The sequence below is a fragment of the Orycteropus afer genome, unplaced genomic scaffold (assembly GCF_000298275.1).
Source record: "Orycteropus afer afer isolate SDZICR_OR568_19922 unplaced genomic scaffold, OryAfe1.0 scaffold00348, whole genome shotgun sequence".
Taxonomy (NCBI): domain Eukaryota; kingdom Metazoa; phylum Chordata; class Mammalia; order Tubulidentata; family Orycteropodidae; genus Orycteropus; species Orycteropus afer.
This window is the reverse complement of record NW_006921935.1, coordinates 1,119,391-1,128,818: the sequence shown is the minus strand read 5'-3', so window position 1 is coordinate 1,128,818 and position 9,428 is coordinate 1,119,391. Positions and strand designations below refer to the sequence as shown.

At 34.7% G+C, this 9,428-nt stretch overlaps 1 pseudogene; it reads left to right on the top strand.

Annotated features, from left to right (window-relative positions):
- The first annotated feature begins 678 nt into the window (after nucleotides 1-678).
- The window catches only part of LOC103207053, a 29,923-nt pseudogene continuing 21,173 nt past the window's right edge, over nucleotides 679-9,428 (top strand).

Sequence of the window (9,428 nt, the reverse complement as noted above, 5' to 3'; positions counted from 1 at the left end):
GTTTTGATGGAACAATTGGTTAAATGCTGATCTGCTTAACTGAAAGTTTGGCATTTCAACCTTCCAGTTACTCCATGGGAGAAAAGACTTGGTGATTTGTTCCTATAAATATTACATTGTTGCAACCCCTATGGAGTGGTTCTACATTTGAGATAGCTGTGAGTTGGAATAAGCTCAAGGGACATAATAACAACTTTGTTGCTCTTGGTTGCCACAGAATATGCTCCAACTCATGGGAACCTAATGTATAAATGAACAATATGTACCATGGTCCCACACTGTCTTCATAATCATCTGTACGTTTGGGTCCATGGTTACAGCCACTGGGTCAAACCATATCATTGAGGATTTTTCTTGTTTTCACTGGCCCTTCACTTAACCAAGCATAATTTCTTTTTCTAGTGATTGGTCTTTGAATGACAATAATTAAAAACCCCTAATTCAAACTACTAATGCAGAAGCCATTAAATTACAGCCAAAGGACAAATACTTCCCATCATTTTTGTGTATGTTTCTAAAAAAAGTCATAAAATATAATTATGGTTATTTTTTTGTGTACTGTCTATGTCTATTTTAGTGCTACAAAATGCAGTGCTAAATAGTTGCTTCTAAGTAATGTGGGGGAAGGAAATATTAACAACATGCTATAATTTCATTGTTGGGATGGCTGATGGGAACATGGAGGTAAATTACACTATTCACATATATTTGTGAATGCTTGAAATTCTCCATCAAAATAAAATTAGAAATTTGTCTAAAGTGAAGAGTTAATATAGATTATTAATATAGTCAAAAATTTAAATATTATCCATTAAGTGAATCTTTGAAGAAGACTGTCAGAATTTTAACTTAAAAAATGAAAATAGAGAAACAATACAATCAACAAATTATTTAGAAAATATCTAAGAACCCAATTTTAGAGACAAATATGGTAATGAAATTGTGTATATGAAAGTACCACTAAAAACATTTACATGTTATAGGAGCTCTGCTGGCATAGTGCCTAAGGCATTTGACTGATCACCAAAAGGCAGAAGGTTCAAACCCATCAGCCACTGCTCATAGGAAGGCTGGGCAATCTACTTCCATAGTGATACTGCTGCAGAAACCCAAGGAGGGGTCATGATGTGTTGGAACTGACCTGATAGCAGTGAGTGAGGTGAGGTTTTAATAATGTCAAGAAAATAAATGTAGTAAAACTTGCAAAAGCCCTAATCTGTGTAAGGCAGAAGAAAAGCCCTAATCTGTGTAAGGCAGAAGAAACCTGTGAGAGAAGGAAAACTCCAATATTTTCCACTAATAGAGAGTGATAGAAATGTGGTAATATTGCACTCTGTCAAAGGCAGAAAAATTGCAAGACCTGAATATAGAGGCAGTCCCATTGAGTTTCAACTCTTACAGGTTTCACTGTAAATATATATGTATGTGTATAAATGTATATGTGTTTGTGTATGAATTCACACATGACAGAACTATCTGAAGAAATAAATAAACAGTTATTGTCAGTGGTATCCTCTCAGAAAATAACAAAACAAGCTATTAAAAGATTAGCAATAATTAAAAAATCTTATATAATATCTTTACACCCAAGCAAATCAAGAATACATATTTTAATAAAAATCAAAGGAAGATTTGAGAATCTAACAAATAGATTCTAAAATGTTTATTGAAGAGTATACAATCAGTCAAAACAGAAAGATGCTACAACTAGCCAGGTATAAAAGCACACTATACAGGAAAGCAATAAATACCATGGTATTGGTGGTGGAGCAAAAAATATTCAATGACCATAGGGCACCTAATTCAAGCCATGGTATTTCCAATGGCTTCATATACACATGAAAGCTGGATAATGAATAAGGAGAACCAAAGGGGAGTTGATGCTTTTGAGAATACCGAAAGCACCATGGACTACTGGAAGAACTAACAAATCTGTCCTGGAAGAAGTGCAGCTGGAATATTCCTTGGAAGAGAGAATGGCCAGACTTCATCTCATCTACATTGGTCATGTTGTCAGAAATGATTCTTCCAACTTCTTTTGACGTTTCCTGCATCATTCAATATTTTCCCATAGAATCTTCTAAGACTGTTACTTGAGGCTTGAATTTTTTCTTCAGTTCTTTCAACTTCAAAAATGCCAAGCATGTTCTTCTGTTTTGTTTTTCTACCTCCAGCTCCAGGAATTTGCACATTGCATTATAATATCTGACTGTCTTCTCGAGCTGCTCTTTGAAATCTTCTATTCAGGTCTTTTATCTTGCCATTCTTTCCAATTGCTTTAGCTACTCTCCATTCAGGAGCAAGATTCAGAGCCTCTTGTGACATCCATTGTGATCTTTTCTTCTTTTCCTGTCTTTTTAATGACTTTTTGCTTTCTTCATATATGATGTCCTTGATGTCATCCCACAGTTCCTCTAGCTTTCAGTCATTGGTGCTTGACACATCAAATCTAATCTTTAGATGGTCTCTGAATTCAGGAGGGTTATATTCAAGGTCATATTTTGGCTCTCTTGGACTTGTTTTAACGGTGTTTAGCTTTAACTTGAACTTGCATATGAGCAGTGGATGGTCTGTTCCACAGTCAGCTCCTGGCCTTGTTTTGGCTGAAGATATTGAGCTTCTCCATTGCCTCTTTTCACAGACGTAGTCAATCTGATTCCTATGTACTCCATCTGGCGAATTCCATATGTATGGCCACCTTTTGTTAAAAAAAGGTATTTGAAATGAATAAGTTGTTGATCTTGCAAAATTCTATCATACGTTCTCTGGCATCATTTCTATCATCAAGGCCATATTTTCCAACTACTGCTGAGTCTTCTTTGTTTCCAACTTTTGCATTCCAATCACCAGTGATAATCAACACATCTTGATTTCATGTTTTGTCAATTTCAGACTGCTGAAGTTGGTAAAAATATTCAGTTTTCCCATCTTTGACTTTGGTGGTTGGTGCATAAATTTGAATAATAGAAATGTTAACTGGTCTTTTTTGTATGTGTATGAATATTATCCTATCAGTGATATCATTGCATTTCAGGAAAGGTCTTGAAACATTCTTTGTGATAATGAATGCCACACCATTTCTCTTCAATTTCTTATTCTTAGCATAGTAGATCACAAGGTTGTCTGATTCAAGATGGGAAAAAAACAGTCCACTGTAGCTCAGCAATGCCTAGGATATTGATCTTCATGTGTTCTGTTTCATTTTTGTTAGGTTCCAATTTTCCTAGATTCATACTTTGTACATTCTATGTTTCAATTATTAATGGATGTTTGCAGCTGTGTCTTCTCATTTTGAGTCATGCTACATTAGAAAATGGAGGTTCTGAAAGCTTTACTCCATCCACATCATGAAGGTCAATGCTACTCTGAGTAGGCAGCTCTTCCCCAGTTGTATTTTGAGTACTTTCTGATCTGAAGGGCTCATCTTCTGGCAGTATATCAGATAATGTTTCAGGTCTACTCACAAAGTTTCCCAGTAGTATGTCAAAAGTGTTTCACTGCTATTTGTAAGGTTTTCACTTGCCAGTTCTTTGAGAAGTGGATGACACCTTTCTTCTTCTTAGTCTGTCTTAGTCTGGAAGCTCCAGAAATACCTCTCCACCATGGGTGACCCTTCTTGTATTTGAAATATCAATGGCATAGCCACCAGCCTCACAGTAAGATGCAAACCACCACAGTATAGCAAATTGACAGAGGATCATTGTTTATTTCATTAAGCATGATAATTTTCTCTCCACAATTGTCCTGATGCAGTTGCATACTTTCTCTCCAAGGAGCTTAAACAAGAGTTTGAAAACTGCAAAAATAATCAAATGAAGAACATTACTATAGGCATTTCAATAAAATAAAAATTGATTTCCCAAGTACCTAAGGCATTTTAGTGCTAACCAGAAGGGTGGTGGTTCAAACCCACAAGCCGCTCCTTGGAAGGAAGATGGAGCAATCTACTTCCATCGTGATAACATCTTGGAAACCCAAGGAGGGGTCTGTATGAGTTGGATCTGACTAGACAGCAGTGAATTTGGTTTTTGGTTTATTAATCAAATAATAGGGTAAAAATAGAAAAACAATATGAATTAATTATTGCTTTATTATTCATGATACAGACAAAATGATGTTGTTAAGTGATAAAATGTTCTGACTTTAATTCACCTGTAATCTTTGGAAGTAAGATGTAAAGAAACAAATCTTATGCCTATTTTAATTAAGCAACTTGAAAAACAAACTCACTACCGTGGAGTCATTCCTAACTCGTAGAGACTACCCCTTGGGTTTGCGAGGCAGTATCTCTATGGAAGTAGATTGCTTAGTTTTCCTTCTGACCAGTGGCTGGGGGGTTTGAAATGCCAGACTTCTGGTTAGCAGTCAAATGCTTTAGACACTACACCATCAGAATTCCCAAGCAACTTGAAGTCGTTTAAATATGTTGCTACTTTCCTAGGAGGTATTCAGTAAAAGTTGTTAACAGAAAACAATAGTTTGAATTTTGAAATGTATAATGAGTTCTTGTGTGTTTTATCATAATATAGAGAAACTAATTTATTTCTGCAAACTTTGATAATTCTCAGATACTTTCCACTGCTTTTTAAGCTGATAATGGGATAGCTCATCACATGTTTATTGTCCATTTAGTGTTCTTTCAGTTCTTTAGAAATTCTTTAATCTAAAAGTATCTGGGGCAAGCTATGTAGTTTTCTCAGTTATGATTACGTCTGTATTGGGTTAGGAGCCCTTGTGGTGTAGTGCCTAAAAAATGTTCTACTGCTAACTAAAAAATTAGTGGTACAAACACACCAGCTGCTTAACTCTTCATCAGAGAAAGATGTGGCAGTCTGCTTCCATAAAGATTTACAGCCTTGAAATTCCTATGGGGCCACTCTACTCTGTTCTATACAGTTTCTATAAGTCAGAATGGCTTGATAGCCATGGATTTAGTTTTTGGTTTGATTTATATAGTCTTTATACTTTTCAGTTAGTATTATAATTTTTAGCTCCAGACATGTTAATGCATTGGTATAAGGATACTGTCTGAGAACCCAGGTGGATTGTACATACTGAATGGCATTTGTACTCTACAGCTTTTCTAAGATTTGGAAAACCCTGTGCCCATGAATTTCAGAGGTGTATGTAAGGTTTTCAGTAGAAAATATATTAATTGTACAGCCATAGTTACCAACTATCAAAAAGGATGATGTGACAAATGTCTCTACATAATTATTACTTAAAGTTCTATGCTGAGCTTTTCAATCCAAAATAGTGAAAAATATTAGAACTTCTGAATTGTAAAGCTAATGATGAAAGCATTTTGGATCAGGAAGATTTCTTGAATATTCAAAAATGATACAATATAAAAGTACCTAATTTGAATTGTGTAATATCAGCAAACAGAAATGTTCTTTCTTTTTATGATGTTATTTCAAGAAGTACAAGGATGACTAAAGAAAGTAAGCATTGGGTACCTTGCACAGTATGCTTTTATTTTTCATTATGACTAATGGGAGGTAAGATGTTTTCCTACATATTATTCTTCTATTTTTTTCTTTTTGTATTCTCTATTGTTGATTTGGATTTCATTTATGAGAAGACTTTTTCCTCCCATGTAATCTGCCTCCTTAGTGATTGCTTGGCCAAATTTGGCTGGTGGGGATAACGAAAATCTCTCCAAATTCCTTATCTCCAGTGTCTGTATTGCTCATATCAATTACTTTGTGTCTCTTAGTGTCAGTTTTACTGATGCTAGAAAAATAACACAGTCTAATATTGTCTCCAAAGCAAATTAGAAAAGTAATATGCTTTGTTTCCCATATTTAATCACATGTAGAAGATTGCTTTTGCTTTTTATTTTAGTTCATTAATGTTTGATTTCAAATAAAAATGTATTGATTATTTCATTTTATTTACAAAATGTACTCCTCTTTGCCATGTTTTCTCACTGTACCAGTTAACTCTTTTTACAATATGATAAGAAGCAACATTTATGTAGCACTGATGATATATGAAGCATGTTTGTACTTTGTTTCATTTAATCTTTTGAAAAATTAAATTCGTGAACTCTACTATTTTAATCCCAATTTAAGTGAGAAGTTGACTTAAATTTAAAGCAATAAATTATTAGTCTCTAATTACAAAGCAAATTGAATAGTTGAGTAGAAGTAAATCTAGTCTGACTAAGGCTAAGCTGGAACTTTTAACTTATATACTCTATGGCTTCTCAATATGACAGACATGATTAGCAGTTACGCAAGTATAAGGCATTTACAAATAGACTATTTTAATCATTGCTGATAATAATATCTTGCTAAAGTAAACTCTGAATTAGTTTTTTTTTAAGTTTGCTAAATAACATAATTTGTAGAAAGTATAAAACATTAAAATAATATTAAATTTATTTTCAGGAGGGTTTATAATATCTGTGCAACACCATTTGGTAGTTTTCAAATGAAATGGGTACTCTGATATCTTACCTGTCACTATACATTTAAAAGATAAATATTTCAAGACCTGAAAAAAGTTAAGTAGGTAGAATGTCCCAGCCTGAGACTGAAGAAAGGCAGTATATTATAGTATATTAGCATAAAAACTAAACCACTCAGTTCAATTTTGATTCATAGAGAATCTAAAGAACAGAATAAGGTTCCGGTAAGATGGCAGAATAGGCAGAAAGAATGCACAGACCCTCTTCAACAAAGAAAAGGGGAACCAATTAGCACAGATACAGAAGATAATCCTGGACCCCTGAGCCTTGAAAGGAAGGATATAGAAGTGGACCAAACTCCATCTAGCAAAAGAATTTGCATGAAATTACCAAAAGCAGAGACATACAGAGCTGCAGTCTGGCAGCGATCCTGACAGTACAGACAGCTTGGATATTGCCAAGTGGTGGTAGGACCTAAGAATTAACCTAAAAATCATCCCTGCTAGCCAGGGATTGCAAGGAGGACTGCTCTGTTGGCTGGGGAATAAAAGGCGAGACAGCGAAGAGGATGGCGTGCTGAGCTGTGGACTTTTGTCTGTCTGGAGGGCACAACCATTTTGAATGTTTACAAGTGGCTTGACCATTTTGGATATTTAAAGCAGACAACCTTCTCCAAGATTCCAGGGGCTTAAGAACAGGCTCCAATTGCAGTAACCCCAAAGACATTCCAGAACTGGATGACTGGAAAAGTGTGACATTCCCATTGTTACTCTTATACCCACACCTGCTTGGTGAACAGAGGTATGGCCATCCCCCACTCAACCCACCTTCTGGGCCTGCAGTGACTCCATCCCAGTCTGCATGCTCTAATGGAGCCTGGGTGCTCGGCCCTGCCCTCCCCAATTTTTGTTTTGTTCTTTCTTTTTTTTCTGTTTTTTAGTTTGCTTGTTTTTGTCTGTTTTAAACCTACTATTATTATTACTTTTGTCCTTTTTACTATTATTTTTTATTCTTCTCCTCCCAGGTTCTACTTTTCAGCATTTTTTCTTTTCCTTTTTCCTGGTTGCAACTGTTTTCTTTCTTTCTTGTGCTTAACCCAGTCCCTTGTTTTTCATTTTGCATTTTTCCCATATTTTTTCTTCATTACTCTCATTCTCTAACTTTTTTTCTCTTATTGCCCTATCTCCAGATATTGTAGGGTTTTTTTTTTTTTTTTCTTTTTTTGGTTACTGTTCCTGTGTGATTACATGATTTTGTTGTTGTTGTTGTTTTCTTTGTGCTTTTACTTTTTTGATGGTTATTCAATTGTTCTTCTTGTCTAATGGAGTGAAAAATAGCAACAGTCCCCATATGACAGAACTACACCCACACCTCCTGCAACTTCACTTAATGAGTGAGAACAACCACTTCCTTCTCCACCAATGGGCCAATCATTAAAAAAAAAAAACACCAATAAAAGCCTGACTCACTCTTGGCTGCTCTTCACAAACAGTTAACAGAGATCTAAATACAACACCACCACAATATCTCAGAGACAACAGATCATTACAGTCCACACAAAGAAGCAAGATAAAGTGGAAGAAACAAGGGAACAGGATACAGACCCAAAACACATCCTTGTGGAAGAAGCAGCATTGGAACTCTTTGATAAAGGATTCAAAAGAATTATATTTAGGTATCTTTAAAGGATTGAGAGACAGACCAAGGAAAACACAGAAAAAACCCTAGAAGAATTTTGGAAGAAAATAAAAGAAAAAAATGACAAAATAAATGAAAAATTAGGAATGATTCTAAATCTACCAATAGAAATCCAGAAGATTAATACTAAATTGCCAGAAAAAGATAACACAGTGGAAGGGCAAAGGAGTAGAATTGATGCAATGGAAGAGAGAATTAATGAGATTGAAGACAAATATCTGAATACTTCTTTGGAAAATAATCAATCAGAGAAAAGATAAAAACAAAATGAAGAAGCCTAAGGTTCATGTGGGATACCATCAAAAGGAATAACCTACATGTCATTGGAATTCCACAACAGGAAGAGAAAAATAAAACCACTGAGAAAATTGTCCAAGATTTGTTGGAGGAGAATTTCCCTGATATGATGAAAGATGAGAATATATCCATCCAGGAAGTTCAACTAATCCCAAACCGGATAGACCCCAAAAGAAAATCACCAAGACATATCATCATCAAACTCATCAAAACCAAAGACAAATAAAGAATCCTAAAAGCATAAGAAAAAAAAAAAGTTACTTACAAAGGACAACCAATAAGAATAAGCTCTGATTTCTCAGCAGAAACCAAGCAAGCAAGAAGGCAATGGAATAGTATATAAAAAACCCTGAAAGAGAAAAAAAATTTAACCTAGAATTATATACCCTGCAAAATTGTCCCTCAAATATGATGGTGAAATTAGATTTCTAGATGAGCAGAAACTAAGGGAATTTTTAAAATCTAGACCAACCTTACAAGTGATACTAAATGGAGTCCTTTGAATAGAGAACCAAAAATAACAAATAACAACTGATCATTAATACACAAGTTTACATAACCCAGAAACTACAGCTATGGACATATACAAAGTAAAATGAGCTTACAAGATTTTAAACAGGGAACCAGGGACATCAATTGCTAAGTAAGGACAACTACAAACCAAAAAGCAGGAAAAATACTGTGTAGTTACAAAACTTCTAACTGGTGAGGAAGTCAAGAGAGTTGCAAGATAGAATGGACTGTTCAAATCTTGCGGAGGAAATTATAAATCACAGGGTAACTTCAAAGAAAAATGGTAAGCCTTCATATCACAATAAAAAGGAGGACAAGCACAAATATTCAGCAAATACTAAAACAACAGGGACAAAGGAAATGATAGCATGATTCATAAACATAATGAGCTCAGCACAAAAAAATAGTATGGAACAAAGAAACCAGGGACATCATGAAAAAATAAATAACAAAATGAAAGCAACCAATTCATACTTGTCAATAATTAGACTGAATGTTAGTGGAT